Source organism: Mus caroli, chromosome 3 (assembly GCF_900094665.2).
Source record: "Mus caroli chromosome 3, CAROLI_EIJ_v1.1, whole genome shotgun sequence".
NCBI classification, from domain to species: Eukaryota; Metazoa; Chordata; class Mammalia; order Rodentia; family Muridae; genus Mus; species Mus caroli.
In genome coordinates, this window is record NC_034572.1 from 12957465 (window position 1) to 12970648 (window position 13184).

At 35.8% G+C, this 13184-nt stretch overlaps 1 long non-coding RNA gene across 1 annotated transcript in view; it reads right to left on the reverse strand.

Moving 5' to 3' along the window:
• LOC110290674 overlaps positions 1–13184 on the reverse strand; it is a 274545-nt gene that overhangs the window by 231619 nt on the left and 29742 nt on the right. Inside the window, exon 2 of the long non-coding RNA XR_002377489.2 lies at positions 2446–2506. This is a non-coding gene — a long non-coding RNA (uncharacterized LOC110290674). The remainder of the gene's footprint in view (positions 1–2445; positions 2507–13184) is intronic.

The window sequence follows — 13184 nt, forward strand, 5'->3', positions numbered from 1 at the left end:
TTCCTTCCTTCCTTCCTTCCTTCCTTTCTTCCTTTCTTTCTTTCTTTCTTTCTTTCTTTCTTTCTTTCTTTCTTTCTTTCTTTCTTTCTTTCTTTTCTTTTCTTTTCTTTCTTTTTCCTATTTTGAATTTGATAAAATGAAAAACCATTTAGATTTTGACAACTTTCAAACATTAAGTACCTCAGATTATATAGTAGTATTAAGGTTATATAGTAGTTCATTAATATTATCAAAATCTAAATATATTTTTTAATGTAATATTTGTAATTATTCAAGCACAGTAGCTGTGTAGCTGTGTTTGGCAACAACCCACTTGATTTTCTCTTCAGTGGTCTCAGGTGGTTTTAACACTTTTTCATACTATTAAACATCTTTGAGTTATCCTTTAAAAAAAACTAAAACAAAAAGAAAGCCTGAGAAATTAGTTTTAAATATTTAATTTCAATTCTTTATGTAACATAGGGTGATTTTTAACAGTTCCTAGGCAGGGATGAAGAGGTGCTCAGATGGTAAAGTTCTCCTCACAAATCCATATGGACATGAGTTGATACCCAGCACCCAAACAAAAACACAAGGTGTGTAGAATGTAGTTTAAATAGCAACACTGAAGTAACAAAGGCAAAAGCATCCCTGAAACTCACCAGCCAGTCATCTGGACAGAATCACTTATTGCCTAGTAGTTGGTATGAAAAAAGCAAGGTAGATGGCTCATGAAGCAGGCCTTCTTCTGTCTAGTCTTTAATGGAGCCAAAAGACAGCAGTCGAGCTAAATTGACCACTGGTAGCCCCTAAAATTTTTTGAGAATGGGGAGTTGAAGGTACCTAATAGAAGATGCTTGTGATATATTCAGTATGGCAAAAAAGAAACAGACCAATGAAGCAATTCCACCATAGGTAGGCTCCCCAACTGCTTTCTGGGTCATACAGAAAAGCTTCACTGTAAATGTCTGTAAGAACAGAAAGGAAATACACAGTACCAGGAGAAGCTTTTCATACCCTCATATCATATAAGGGCAACACTTAAAAATCAGGCTAAAAGGCACAGACTTTCTGTTCCAGACTGTTCTGGTTGGTATTTCATCTACACTGAGAACAGTGTATTGAATATTTTTTCAGTTACATTTCTAAGAAAAAAATATAAAAATTTCAAACAAAAGTGGTATAAATTCATCGTTGTTAAACTGATAAAACAGCTGTTTTGGAAAGAATTTATAGCATACCTAAAGATAATCATTTTAAAGTTTAAAATCTGTAATTAAATATATAGCATGAAATAATGATTAATTATATTCAATCTTGACAGAATGGGCACCTTTTAATACTAGTTTCTGCAGAAATCGAATCAAAACTACATAATCACAGACTACTAGCCAAGAAGATCTATCAATATTCTGTCCACATACTGAGTTCTTATATGCGAAAGGTGTATTATCTGGTTTTGCTTGTTTGTCTTAATGGTTTTATGGACACTAACTAATTGCTTTGTCAAGAAATTGTTATTTATTCTCATTTTACTTGTATAATACAGACAACTTATTGAAATTCAGACAATTGATGGAGTTTTTAAAGTCTCTAACCTTTTAGTTTATCTCTTCACATTTTGGTCACCTCACCTAAATGCACATAAAATAGTACACATGCATTAATTACTTGTCCCAATTTTCCCTTTCTGAAATTCCATTCCTATTAGCAAGGAGCAGGTAGTACTGCACAGAGTTCTTGGAACAAGTCAAACAAATCCTTGGGGATTCTCATTAGGGTCTTCTGGGAACAGCTGGGGAGACACAGGCAGGAAGTGGAGCAGGACAGCTGGCAGGCTCTCTCCCTTTGTTGATTGCCCCTCCTCCATGCAGGGTACTGTCCCCCCACCCCCCACATCACCCTTTCCTTGAAATCCTCTCTAATCCCCTTTATAACCATGGCTTGTTTGGTGGGATAGAACTTTCCTGCACCATCATGAGCTCAAGCAGGAGCCTGGATACTACTTCTGTCCCTTTGAAAACTTTAAACACTCAGGTTTATGCACCCAGATTGCCATGGATCATCTTGATAATTCTGATGGCTTTTCTATGGGATCTATATGCTGTGGCCAAACTCTTTTTCATTTCACCTGCCTTTCAATTTTCCAAAGACTTATGCAGAGAACTTAGAGGGGAAAGAGTGAATAAAAACATTTTGTTATGATAAACAAGTATGTTTTGAAGAGACTATCAAAACTAATTTAGTAATTAGGTAAAAATGAAAATATATATATTAGTTATGGAAACAACTTTCTTCTGCATTGTCTACACCAACTGTTTAAAGACAAAGAATTATGAGTTGTTTTCACTTTATGTAAATAGGTGTCTCATTTTATCATTTTTTTCTAGTAAATCATTTTACTCAGTAGTTGAATATTGTTCAAGAAAGTAGTAACATTAACTCTATCTTTGTGGTAATACTCACCTTTCTTTGGGTATGGGCTGTTATTTATTTGTGCAGTGTCTCTCTGTGCAGACTGACCATTCTTTTATAAGGGTTGTGTTGCATAATAATGATGAAAAACAAAACCAAAAATATCTATTAATCAGATTGCCTGTGCTTCCTTAAACAGCACTAAACAAGGCTTTTCATTTAATTGTGTTATTCAGACAGAACAACAGTATAAAGGGGGGTATATTGAAAGAGAATATTCAATAAGAAAAATTTGACCTTTGATCAAATTGTTACACCTTGATGGACCTGTTTTCGCTTATGAGAGATAAGAAAGCTGGGTAAAGTGAATTGTAATGACCATTTCTCATCCTTAGCATCATAAGCGATTCATTCTGTTAGTTTGCCTGGACTTGATATGGCTATCAGTTGTGTTTTCTTATTTAAAATAGCATTCACATTGTTCTCACAATAGTTGGATGATAATATAATAAATATTAAAGACATCTATAGCTTGGTTGAGTTGTAACAAGTTTGTAATTGCAGGGAAGCTTCTGCTTATTTCCTGTGGGGGAAAAAAAAAGCCTGGGGAATTAGCTGGTTTCCCCTATCTGGTAGGAGATAGATTTCTGCTTACCTCAGTGGAGTTTTATACCTATGTGAGCTATAGATTTACAGATCTGCTTTACAATGTCTTACACAAGACCTTTCACATCCTATTAGAATGGATGTCTTTGGAATGAGGCTCTTAAAACAAAGATATTATTCTTAATTTATTCATAGCTTTTTCAAAATAGAAAAAAAAGGGAAAAAATGAAACAAAAGATAAAAACTTTATATGGAAAAAAGAGTGATAAATTATTTTAAATAAACTTTTTATTGTTTTTTTTTTTCTCCTTGAACCATAAGCTCGAGGTCATCTAAGGTGTCCGGAGGTTACCAGTGTACAAAATTTCGTCTAAGCCAATTAGAACACCTAACCCGATTAGCTTAAAGAGGATGGACAGTAACAACCTCATTACCTAGTTCTGCAAAAACATTTGCAGAATGAGTTTATTAATTTTATTAAGTAAGCGAGAAAGTAATATGCATCAAAATTATTTTTAAAGTATGAATGAGAAATGTTACTTGGTTTTTCTGTGACTTAATATGTTCTTCACTTAAAGGAATAAGTGAGAAATATTTTTAATGGAGCTTTAAAATGTTCTGAAGAAATTATTTGCAAATTTAAATTATGTACATTTTTAAATAAAAATTCCAACTTATATAAGTTTAAACATATTGACAAAACATAATATTTTGTATAGAAAACAGCTTAAATGTAGGTTATTAAGATGGTTAAAATCCCAGAATGCTTTCAATTATTCTTTTACAAACAAATAAAATGTAATTAAATCATACCTCCCAAGCTTGTGTATCCTATGAAAATAAAGGTATACCAATTTTGTTCACAATAGTTTCCTTCCTTTTTCTTTCTTTACTTTTCTTTCATGTTCTGTTCTGTGTCCTGTTCATTTTATTTCTCTTTTCGTTCCTTTCAATTTTTCTACTTGAGCTTTCTTTCTTCAACAATTCCTTAGAGTATGAGGCAATTCTAACTGGCCATTCAGAATTCTATTACTACTAGTGTGTACAGAGACTCAGGGACCATAGCAGGGAAGGAACAATAGGAACTTTAAAATATACAAATTATACTTCATAAAGGAATGGACCTGTACCTTCAGTACAGATCCACAAAAATCACAAATCCATAAAGATCATACAATGCATATAGAATATGTTTGAACCAGTAAACCGGGCACAAGATGGTGGAATTTCATGTCACATGAGAGGGGAATAAAAGCCTCATAGATGCCCCTCTCCTCTCAGGGTCCATGACGTCAGCAAAAGACCTCAAGTAATTTATAGCATTTTATTTACTTTGGAGCCATTTAATATGTATTAATGCATGCAGCAGCAGCTGTCCCTTTTACAAGAGAAGTGTGCTCACGTGAGCTCTCACCCAAACTGAGAACATAAGCTGACTCTAATAGCAAAAGGGGAGGCTGCTGCTGCAGGAATTAATACATTACATGTTCCCCCTCTCATTTGTTATTTATATCCTCCTGTGTTTTAAAATATATACATAGGTAAATTTTTTAAAAGACATGAAATTTCTACAGAAAACTTTCAAGTTGGCAGATATCAAACAGTAAATTATGACACTTTTATTATATTTTAGGGATCTGTTTACTTTAATACCAAAATAAAAATGTAATTATTTATTATTTTCAAACTGGGACATCTGGTCTCTTTGCAACCATAAAAGAAGAAAAAGAAAGGAGGTTCTTATTTCAAATTCTGATATAAGGCTGAGAATGGATTTGGATTTGATCAATAGACTGTGTAACAACTACAACAACAAAGGGAATAGGTGTTCATATTTTATTTACTCTCTTAAGTTACACATATAAAACTATCTTGCAAATATGTATTAAGGTTGATTTTCTATGATCTGAAAATAGTTAAATTTAATCTCCATCTTTTGAAAAACTCTAAACCACTTAAGAATTTATATATAAACTACAGCTATAAGATTTTGCTTAGAAAATTGCTTTTATTTTAAGCTAATACTGTATCTCTCCTGTATCTATAACTATAAATGAACATTCAAACACTCATTCATTCATGTATGTAAAGTGACTAATCCTATGAAATCCAGTTTCTAAATGTAAGTACTTCACACAGTGTATACTTACTTTGACTTTGTTTAGGCTGGTTTATTGCTGTTTATTGTCAGTTCATCATTGCTTTAATAAGCACTGTTTTAGAGAGCTGAAGCAGCAATGCTTTTTAGTCACATGGAAACTTGGTTCCATTTCCTTGACTCCTTTCAACTCCATTTTATAATTTCCTGTTCTTCTCTGGGCTAAGGTTACATTTCCATTTTGTAAATATTGCACTGTGTAAATCTTACGCTTCTAATTTTATGCATTATTTTATCATTGTAAAATATCTGCAAATTAGTTTTCTGTTTATCTAGGCAGCCTAAGTATTTAATATCTTTTTTTAATGTTATGCTAGCTCTGTTAACAATATGGCTCATTATTTTATTCAGAAAGAATTTAAAAGGTGTGAGGTTTGTAACAGCAAGCACTATAGTGATTTGCATTAACCTAATTAGTTAATTTACATGTTGACCTTTAAAACTGGTAGAGTTTTGTAAACTCAACTTACAGTTGTAAGCATTCAATATAAAAGGCCTAACATGAAACCAGGATAAAGTTGATGAAGATACATTTATGATAAACTAAAGGGAAGCAAATTTTAAAGTATATACTACCATCTCATAGACTATATAAAGCCACACTAGAAGACGATATATTTTCAAAGCAATTTTCAGTACAGCCAGTTAACAGTCTAGGCCTATGAAATGGATTATTACTTTTAAAAAACATTTGTTTTAAAGAAATAGCAGAAAATAAGTAGTTTAGCAAGTTATGGTTATTCTGTTTCTTAGTTTACATCTAAGTCTTCTGGATTATATTTCAGCTCATAGAAAATTATAAATGAGCTATTTGAATCTTCTATACTCACAACCTTAAGGAAATGTTAAACAAGAAACATTTTTTTAAAGATAATAAAATCTTGTAACAACTGAAAAACACAAATTTTATTGTGAATTTCACTGAAAACAATATAGATGGAGAAGTTAGTCTGTCTAAAGTATCAGACACCATTGGTCAGTAACTCCTTGAAATATATATTCTTTTCCATTCTCGATCTTCCCCTCCTAAGAAATAATCCTCCTTTTACCCTTTTTGCATATTCTTTAATAGGCCATTTGACCCCCAAAATTGCACATATCCCTCCAACTGTGTAGTTTTCTAAATTCTATAACTTCCTTGGGTTGTTAGGACATCTCATGACTACCTATAGAAATGGGTTCTTTTCTCATATCATGGTGCGCAGGACCCTAGCTTGAGACATTTCCAGTGAAACAACCATCAGAATTTTTCATATTGTCCCAGCACACTACACTGGCTCTTTTGTTTTATTTTCCCCTCTTTTTTTTAATTAGGTATTTTCTTTATTTACATTTCAAGTGTTATCCCCTTTCCTGGTTTCCCCTCCAAAAACCCCCTATCCCAAGCACCCAATCTCCTTCCTGTAGCATCAAATAGGAGCTTGGTTTAATTCTTTTCTTAGTTCTACCACCTTCAGAACAATTAAGCCTCAGGTTTCCATGAAGACTCTAAATTTACCAGGAAAACAATGACATTCTCTTTGAAAGAAATACTTCACATAAGATGTTTCTCTAGAAGTCACCTTCTGCTTTTAATCTTCTCATTTCTGTTAATGGCATAACCATCCCATTGGCTATAAAACTTTGTGTTCTAGACTAGCACCATCCTCTAGCTTGATCAAAAAAAAAAAATCTCCCTTCAGTGAAAGGTGGTTAATATAGAGACTCACAACAGGGCAAAGCAATGAGAATAAGTGACTGTTAAGAGATCAACTTTAGATGGAATACTCATAAATTACCCCACCCCAAAACAAAGCTCACTGAACATCAAGGAAGACAAAGAAGAAAATATCGGAAGCTAGACGATGGGAGGGAGAGTCATGAAATACTGTCTTCTGATAATATCATGGCTATGACACACATGACCTAACAGCAGCAACAGTTACTGGCAAAATATCTATACCAAACTGAGCCAGTAAACATTCAGTCATAGACAGAGAAAGAGCTCACTGGCCATGGCTCTACCCACAGGAACTAGGATTAATAAGGAACAGGAAGTCACTGACTTTGGAAATATAGTCTGTGGTGGGATCACACCCATGCCCAAGCATGGTTCTGGGTACTGGTTATGCCCAGTGGCTTACAAATAAAGATGCAACAGAAGGTTATAAAGAGGATAAGTGAGAGGAAAAATAAGCACGGGTGGGATGGGTATAAAAGGAGAAGGTGGGGCAAGAATGTATATAAATACATATATACATATATATGTATATAATACATATACATACATATATATGTATATAATATATATGTATATAATATATATGACAGTCAAAGAAAGATATGAATAAAGCAGCTCAGTGTTCTTATCTGTTCATTCCTCTCTTCTTTTTAAATGCTTTATGGACCACATGGTTTAATTTCAAAGTCAGTCATAACTATGCTTTCTAGCCATCACCATTAGACAAAGGAGTACCTACAGAATAGAGCTCAATATTGCTCATCTTCTATCATTATAAGGAGATACCTAAGGTAAATACGTGTGGGGCAGTGGACTGTGAGAGGTAGCCTGATCCTCAGTTGAGCTAAACGCCCTGGAGATACTGAATGGATGGTAGGAGCTTCCCTTGCTCCCGGGCATCAGACCCCTGTCATTAACTGCAATCTCACATAGGTTTGTTGCCATCGGTAATGTAAGGACAATGCCCCAAGCCCTCCACATGTAGATGAGGCATCCCTAACAGCTCAGACCAAGATAATAGGAAAAAAGATGTGACCTGTAGTCACGTAGGTTCAAGACAGAAATCTCCATTCTAATGAGTTACCTAGAGGCCCAGGGGTAGTTTAACCAAAAAGCTTTCCTTCCCAGACATTCCTCCCTACCCACTCAGGCCCACCCTGAGATGTGGGGTATGGTTTTACCCATCTACTTTCTACCATGGCAATAAATGATTTGAAACCACAGACTATCTCTTTTCATCCAGATACACCATGGGGAGCAACGGAACAGGCCTTCATCTGCAGAGCCACTGTCTTATCTCCCATAGAGGGACTCTCTGCACCCCCAGCCACAATTGCCACCAAGCCTGCTGCCTCCATCAAGTCAAGGATTCTCTCCTTGAGACCAGCCAGATCTCCCCCTTCTCCCCCTGGCCCTGGGCTAGATCCAGCCTGCAGGCCCCACTCCATTTTCAGCTCTTCCATTAATTACTTCAAGTGGTGCCTGGGAGTCCAAGAGCCTGGGAACTTCAAGGCCCCAGCATTTTCACAGGCCCTGGGAACCCTAAGCCAGCTCCTGCTGTCCAGCAACTCAGACTAATCTTTCCCACCCTAAGCAGTGCCTCAGCGCTCCCCTATAGCCCAGAACCCTCCTTAAATGGTGTGGGGTATGTCCAGTCAAATTCCTCTCCTCAGGTCCCATCTCCCCAAGCAGCTGTACCTTGTGGTAGAGTGGATGAGGGACCCAAATCTCTATGTCTGGCATCCCATGTGAGGCAAATCCAGCTGAAGTGTACCCCCAGCTGGTGACCGACATTCAGAGACCCCATATTAGTACTCCACATTATTCAAGGACCCTGAATAACCCCTGACCTAGTTCAAAAGACCTAGGTCTTCCTTTAATCATCTTGTTTCTATTAAAGTTGTTGACAAGGTAAACTGCTTGCATCACAAGCATGACAACCTGAGTTTAGATCTTCAAGTGCTCACAAAAGGAAAAGTTTGTGTTCCCAGTGTTGGAGAGTACGGGTAAATCAGTGTCATGCTGGGAACCGAGGTCGTACGAAGTCACACTCATCAGCAGCTGACCTAGCCAAGTTGCAAGTTTCAGGTTCAATGAAAGACATGGTGGGACTGGAGAAATGGTGAAGGAGTTAAAACTTTTTGCTGCCATGCTGAATCACGCCAGCTCTATTTCTCAGAAACACATGGCATAAAGGCAGAATCATCTCTTAGAAATTGTCTTCTAGCTTTTACATGTGTGCCATAACACAATCTTGTTTTCTTCTGCCCTTCCAAAAACGTACGCAAATTATAAAAAAAAAAAAAAAAAAAAAAAAAAAATTATTATCCCCTTATGTTCAAGTTCTTAAAGATTTNAAAGGTCAATTATTATCCCCTTATGTTCAAGTTCTTAAAGATTTCCTCAGTGTAGTCTGATTTCAGTTAAGGCTTCTGTGTACTAATTAAGCCAAAAATGAAAAAAAAAAAAAAAAAAAAGAATGTTCAAGTATACAGTCTTCAGAGTCAGCACAGCTTTATATTCAAGTCTGTAAAACAATGTTACCTATGGCTTTGTGTTTTATATTTGTAGGCTTCTAGCAGAAATTAAAGGAAATAAACAAGGAAGATAGCTAAGGCTGCAAAGTGCTTGCCTTGAGTTCAATATGCAGAATCCACATTTTCAAAAGCTAGACACAGTGACTTCTAATTCCAAGTCTGCATGGGCAAAGACAAAGTTCAAGATCTTGTGGCTTTTCATCAAGCTTTCCAGGGCTATTGGATAAGTTTCCAGCCAGAGATAGATTATATCTCAATAAATGAGATAGACGGCACCTGATGTATAGCACCTGCTATTTTCTAATATCCCCACATGCCCACCCAAACCCCCACACTCAGACACACACGCATACACTGTGTATCCACATACTCTCCTTCACCAATGCATACGTGTTAACATGCACATAGATACAAATAATAAACAAATATTGTACTGATATTTACATATTATCAATGGTAGAGCAATGGCTCTTTTGTTAGTAACATAGCAATTTTATCTGCTCTGAGCACTATAAAAACAAAATCAATAATAATCACTGTCTGTGACTGCTTTCCTCACATGTGCAAGCATTACAAATTCATATGAGAAATGAACACATTAACTACAGATTTGACAATTAGGAGATTCTCCAGATTCCTTAGATTTTAAACTCTAAACCTAATGAATGCTACTTTTTTTCAGAGAAATGGGCATAATATGATTTGCATATGATGAGAAGACTAAGGAGGTAACTCAATAAGAATTCACCTGGGTACAATCCAATCAGACAAAACATCACAGAGAAAACACAATCATGGCTGTCTTCATTTTGAGCCCATTTCTTTATTAGTAAATCTTTCACTTACCCATCTGTTGTGACAGATTTTCTTAAAAATATCCATTTTGTGTTTGTGGCTACAGAAGATAAATGGAATACAGAGGATAATGGAAGTGACATTGAGCTGCTAAGATTTGTAATTAGTATTCTGATTATTGTTTTGTCAATTTGACACAAGTTAGAGTCATCTGGAAAGAGTGGACCTCAACTGAAAATTATCTTCATCCAGATAGGCCTATCTACAAGACTGGGAGGACATTTTCTTGAATAATAATTGACATAAGAGGACCACTGTAGTCAGTTTCTACCACTGGGCCAGTGGTCTATGGTGGTTTAAGAAAGCAGACTGAGCAAGCCAGGGAGACAAGCAAATAAGCCCCATTCCTCCATTGCCTCTATGTCAGTTTCTGCTTCCTGGACCCTTACCTTACACTCCTGTCCTGACTTCTCTTATGATGGACTACAAAATGAAAAAAAAAATCCTTTTTTCCTTCAAATTGCTTTTGGCTATTGGGTTTATGACTATAATAAAAAGAAAACCAGCACAGCGCTCTATTTCATTGAGGGATGAGGCTAAAATTACTTGCTTTATATCAAATTTCGGTTATTGGTTATATAATGTAATTTTCCATGTTTTTTAAGTCTGAATGTCTAGGTTAAACAAAAGATTGTTGTGTTTCTTTCTGATTACTCCCTTCCTAGGGAAGGGAAGGGCAGGAAGGGGAAGGGAAGGGTGCTTTTGATTTTGACCTATCATTTTTAATATCTCATCATAGACTGTTTTTTTTTTAAATATAGAATTCCAGCAGCTATAGTTTCAAAATGAAATGGGAAAAAAGTCTTCTTTTCACTAGAGAATTATGGTATTCCCCATAATATCCAATAATCTACTTATAAGTTTTCCTTCATATATTACAAATATGTTTTTAGTTGTTCTAAACTGCTAAAATTTCAACCTACTGACGTCTAATTCAGCCTGTAACATAATCTTAAATGGTGTTAATTTTTATCTCTAGATGCCTTACATAATTAATAGACTATCACAATGAAATTACTTGTAGAAACAGGAAACAAAATGACTTTTAACAAAACCTATTTTCTAAAAGCATTGATGAATAATTTTCCTAAATCTGCTATTTCTAAATTTTACTCTCTTTTTTTTTTTTTTGGTTTTGTTTTTCGAGACAGGGTTTCTCTGTATAGCCCTGGCTGTCCTGGAACTCACTTTGTAGACCAGGCTGGCCTCGAACTCATAAATCCACCTGCCTCTGCCTCCCGAGTGCTGGGATTAAAGGCGTGCGCCACCATGCCTGGCAAATTTTACCTTACTAATGTTACCTAGTTAAGTACTAACAACCTAACTTCACTTCAGTTAAGCCTAACTCATCATCTGTCAGTGATGTGTGTGTGTCTTTGACATCACAAATGAGACAACGGAAGAGATTGAATTTGCAACATTAAAACAGATGAAGCTGGTTAGAAATATCCCATCAAGCATAAGGATAATGTTGGGTCAACAAGGAGGTGGTCTCACTCAATTCAAAGCCTTTCATTTAGTTCAGTTTAGCAGACATTCAAATCTTCCTATTCGTTAGACTCACAAAGGTATATCTTAGCTGACTTCGGGCATTCATATTTAGAGAAGAGTTGGGATATCACCTGGTCCATTTGTTTTCACACTGTATTCTAAGGTAGTGTCTGAGGAACTGAGATATATGTCAGGGATGCTGCACTGTTGAACATAGACATGCTATCGCCTACTGTATCAGGTTTACAGAGTAGGTACCAAATTAGATCTTGATTTTAAATCAAGTATATCAATAAAAATGGTCTCAAATCTCAAACTGAGCTCATTCCCACAAACTTTACAGGTGAGGAAGCTGTGACAAACAAGTTTCTCATTGCATAGGTTCCCTTAAGAACTAGTAATGACTTATTGATAAGTTGTCAGTTGCCATTTAAGCTTATTGAGAAACTAGCTTTTGAAGCAAGTTTGTCACTTTCCCCATAATTTTATATCCATGTTGTTTGTCTCTAAGTATTCTCTAAGAGTCCTTATCCAGGGATAGGCTGACCCTAACCCCAGCTAAGTAACAGGGAGGGAAAAGAACAGCAAAACAGCCCAAGAATTATACATTCTGTCCTTGAGGACAATAGGAAGCCAAACGATTCTCAACAAGGTTACTCATCTCATGATTTAACAAATGCCTACAATGTGAACCAGAAGCTGAAATTTCACCCATGAGAATCTCACCATGGAGAGAAAGCTCAATGGAAACTCCATCTAATTGCTGCAGATTTCCCAGTCAATTTCTGCCAGATGTTGTAGCCCTAATTCAGCTATGTTATTTTTGTTTGTTCTCTCAATCAGACTAGTCAAATTCTCCTAAGGGTTATAAACTGCCAATTTGGTGATGTTTTGTTATGTATCTGCCGCTGTTTCTATTCATCGGCTACTCTTTATTTATCCTTTCACTTTTGATTGCTATATACTTAAAAAACTCACTCACTCAAACCTAAAACAAGGCTATCATAGATCATTCTCTGGACAGTACACAACAGTATTACGTGGCAAAATTAGATGTCACACTTTAGTACAACTTTCTGGGTACCAAAGCAGATTGAGTCATAAAGTTAAGATCAGAACCTAGTAAATATTATGAAGTTTAAACTTTGTAATGATGACAAGGAATTCATTTCTTCTTCCATTCCTCCTTCACTCACTATCTTGTTTTTTATTTCCTGTTCTCAGGTCTCAACTTGTAGCCCAGGAAAATCTCTGTTATGAGGTTATACTGGATAGTTTTGTGTCAACTTGACACAGCTGGAGTTATCACAGAGAAAGGAGCTTCAGTTGAGGAAATGTCTCCATGAGATCCAACTGTAAGGCATTTTCTCAATTAGTGATCAAGGGGGAAAGGCCCCTTGTGGGTGGGACCATCTCTGGGCTG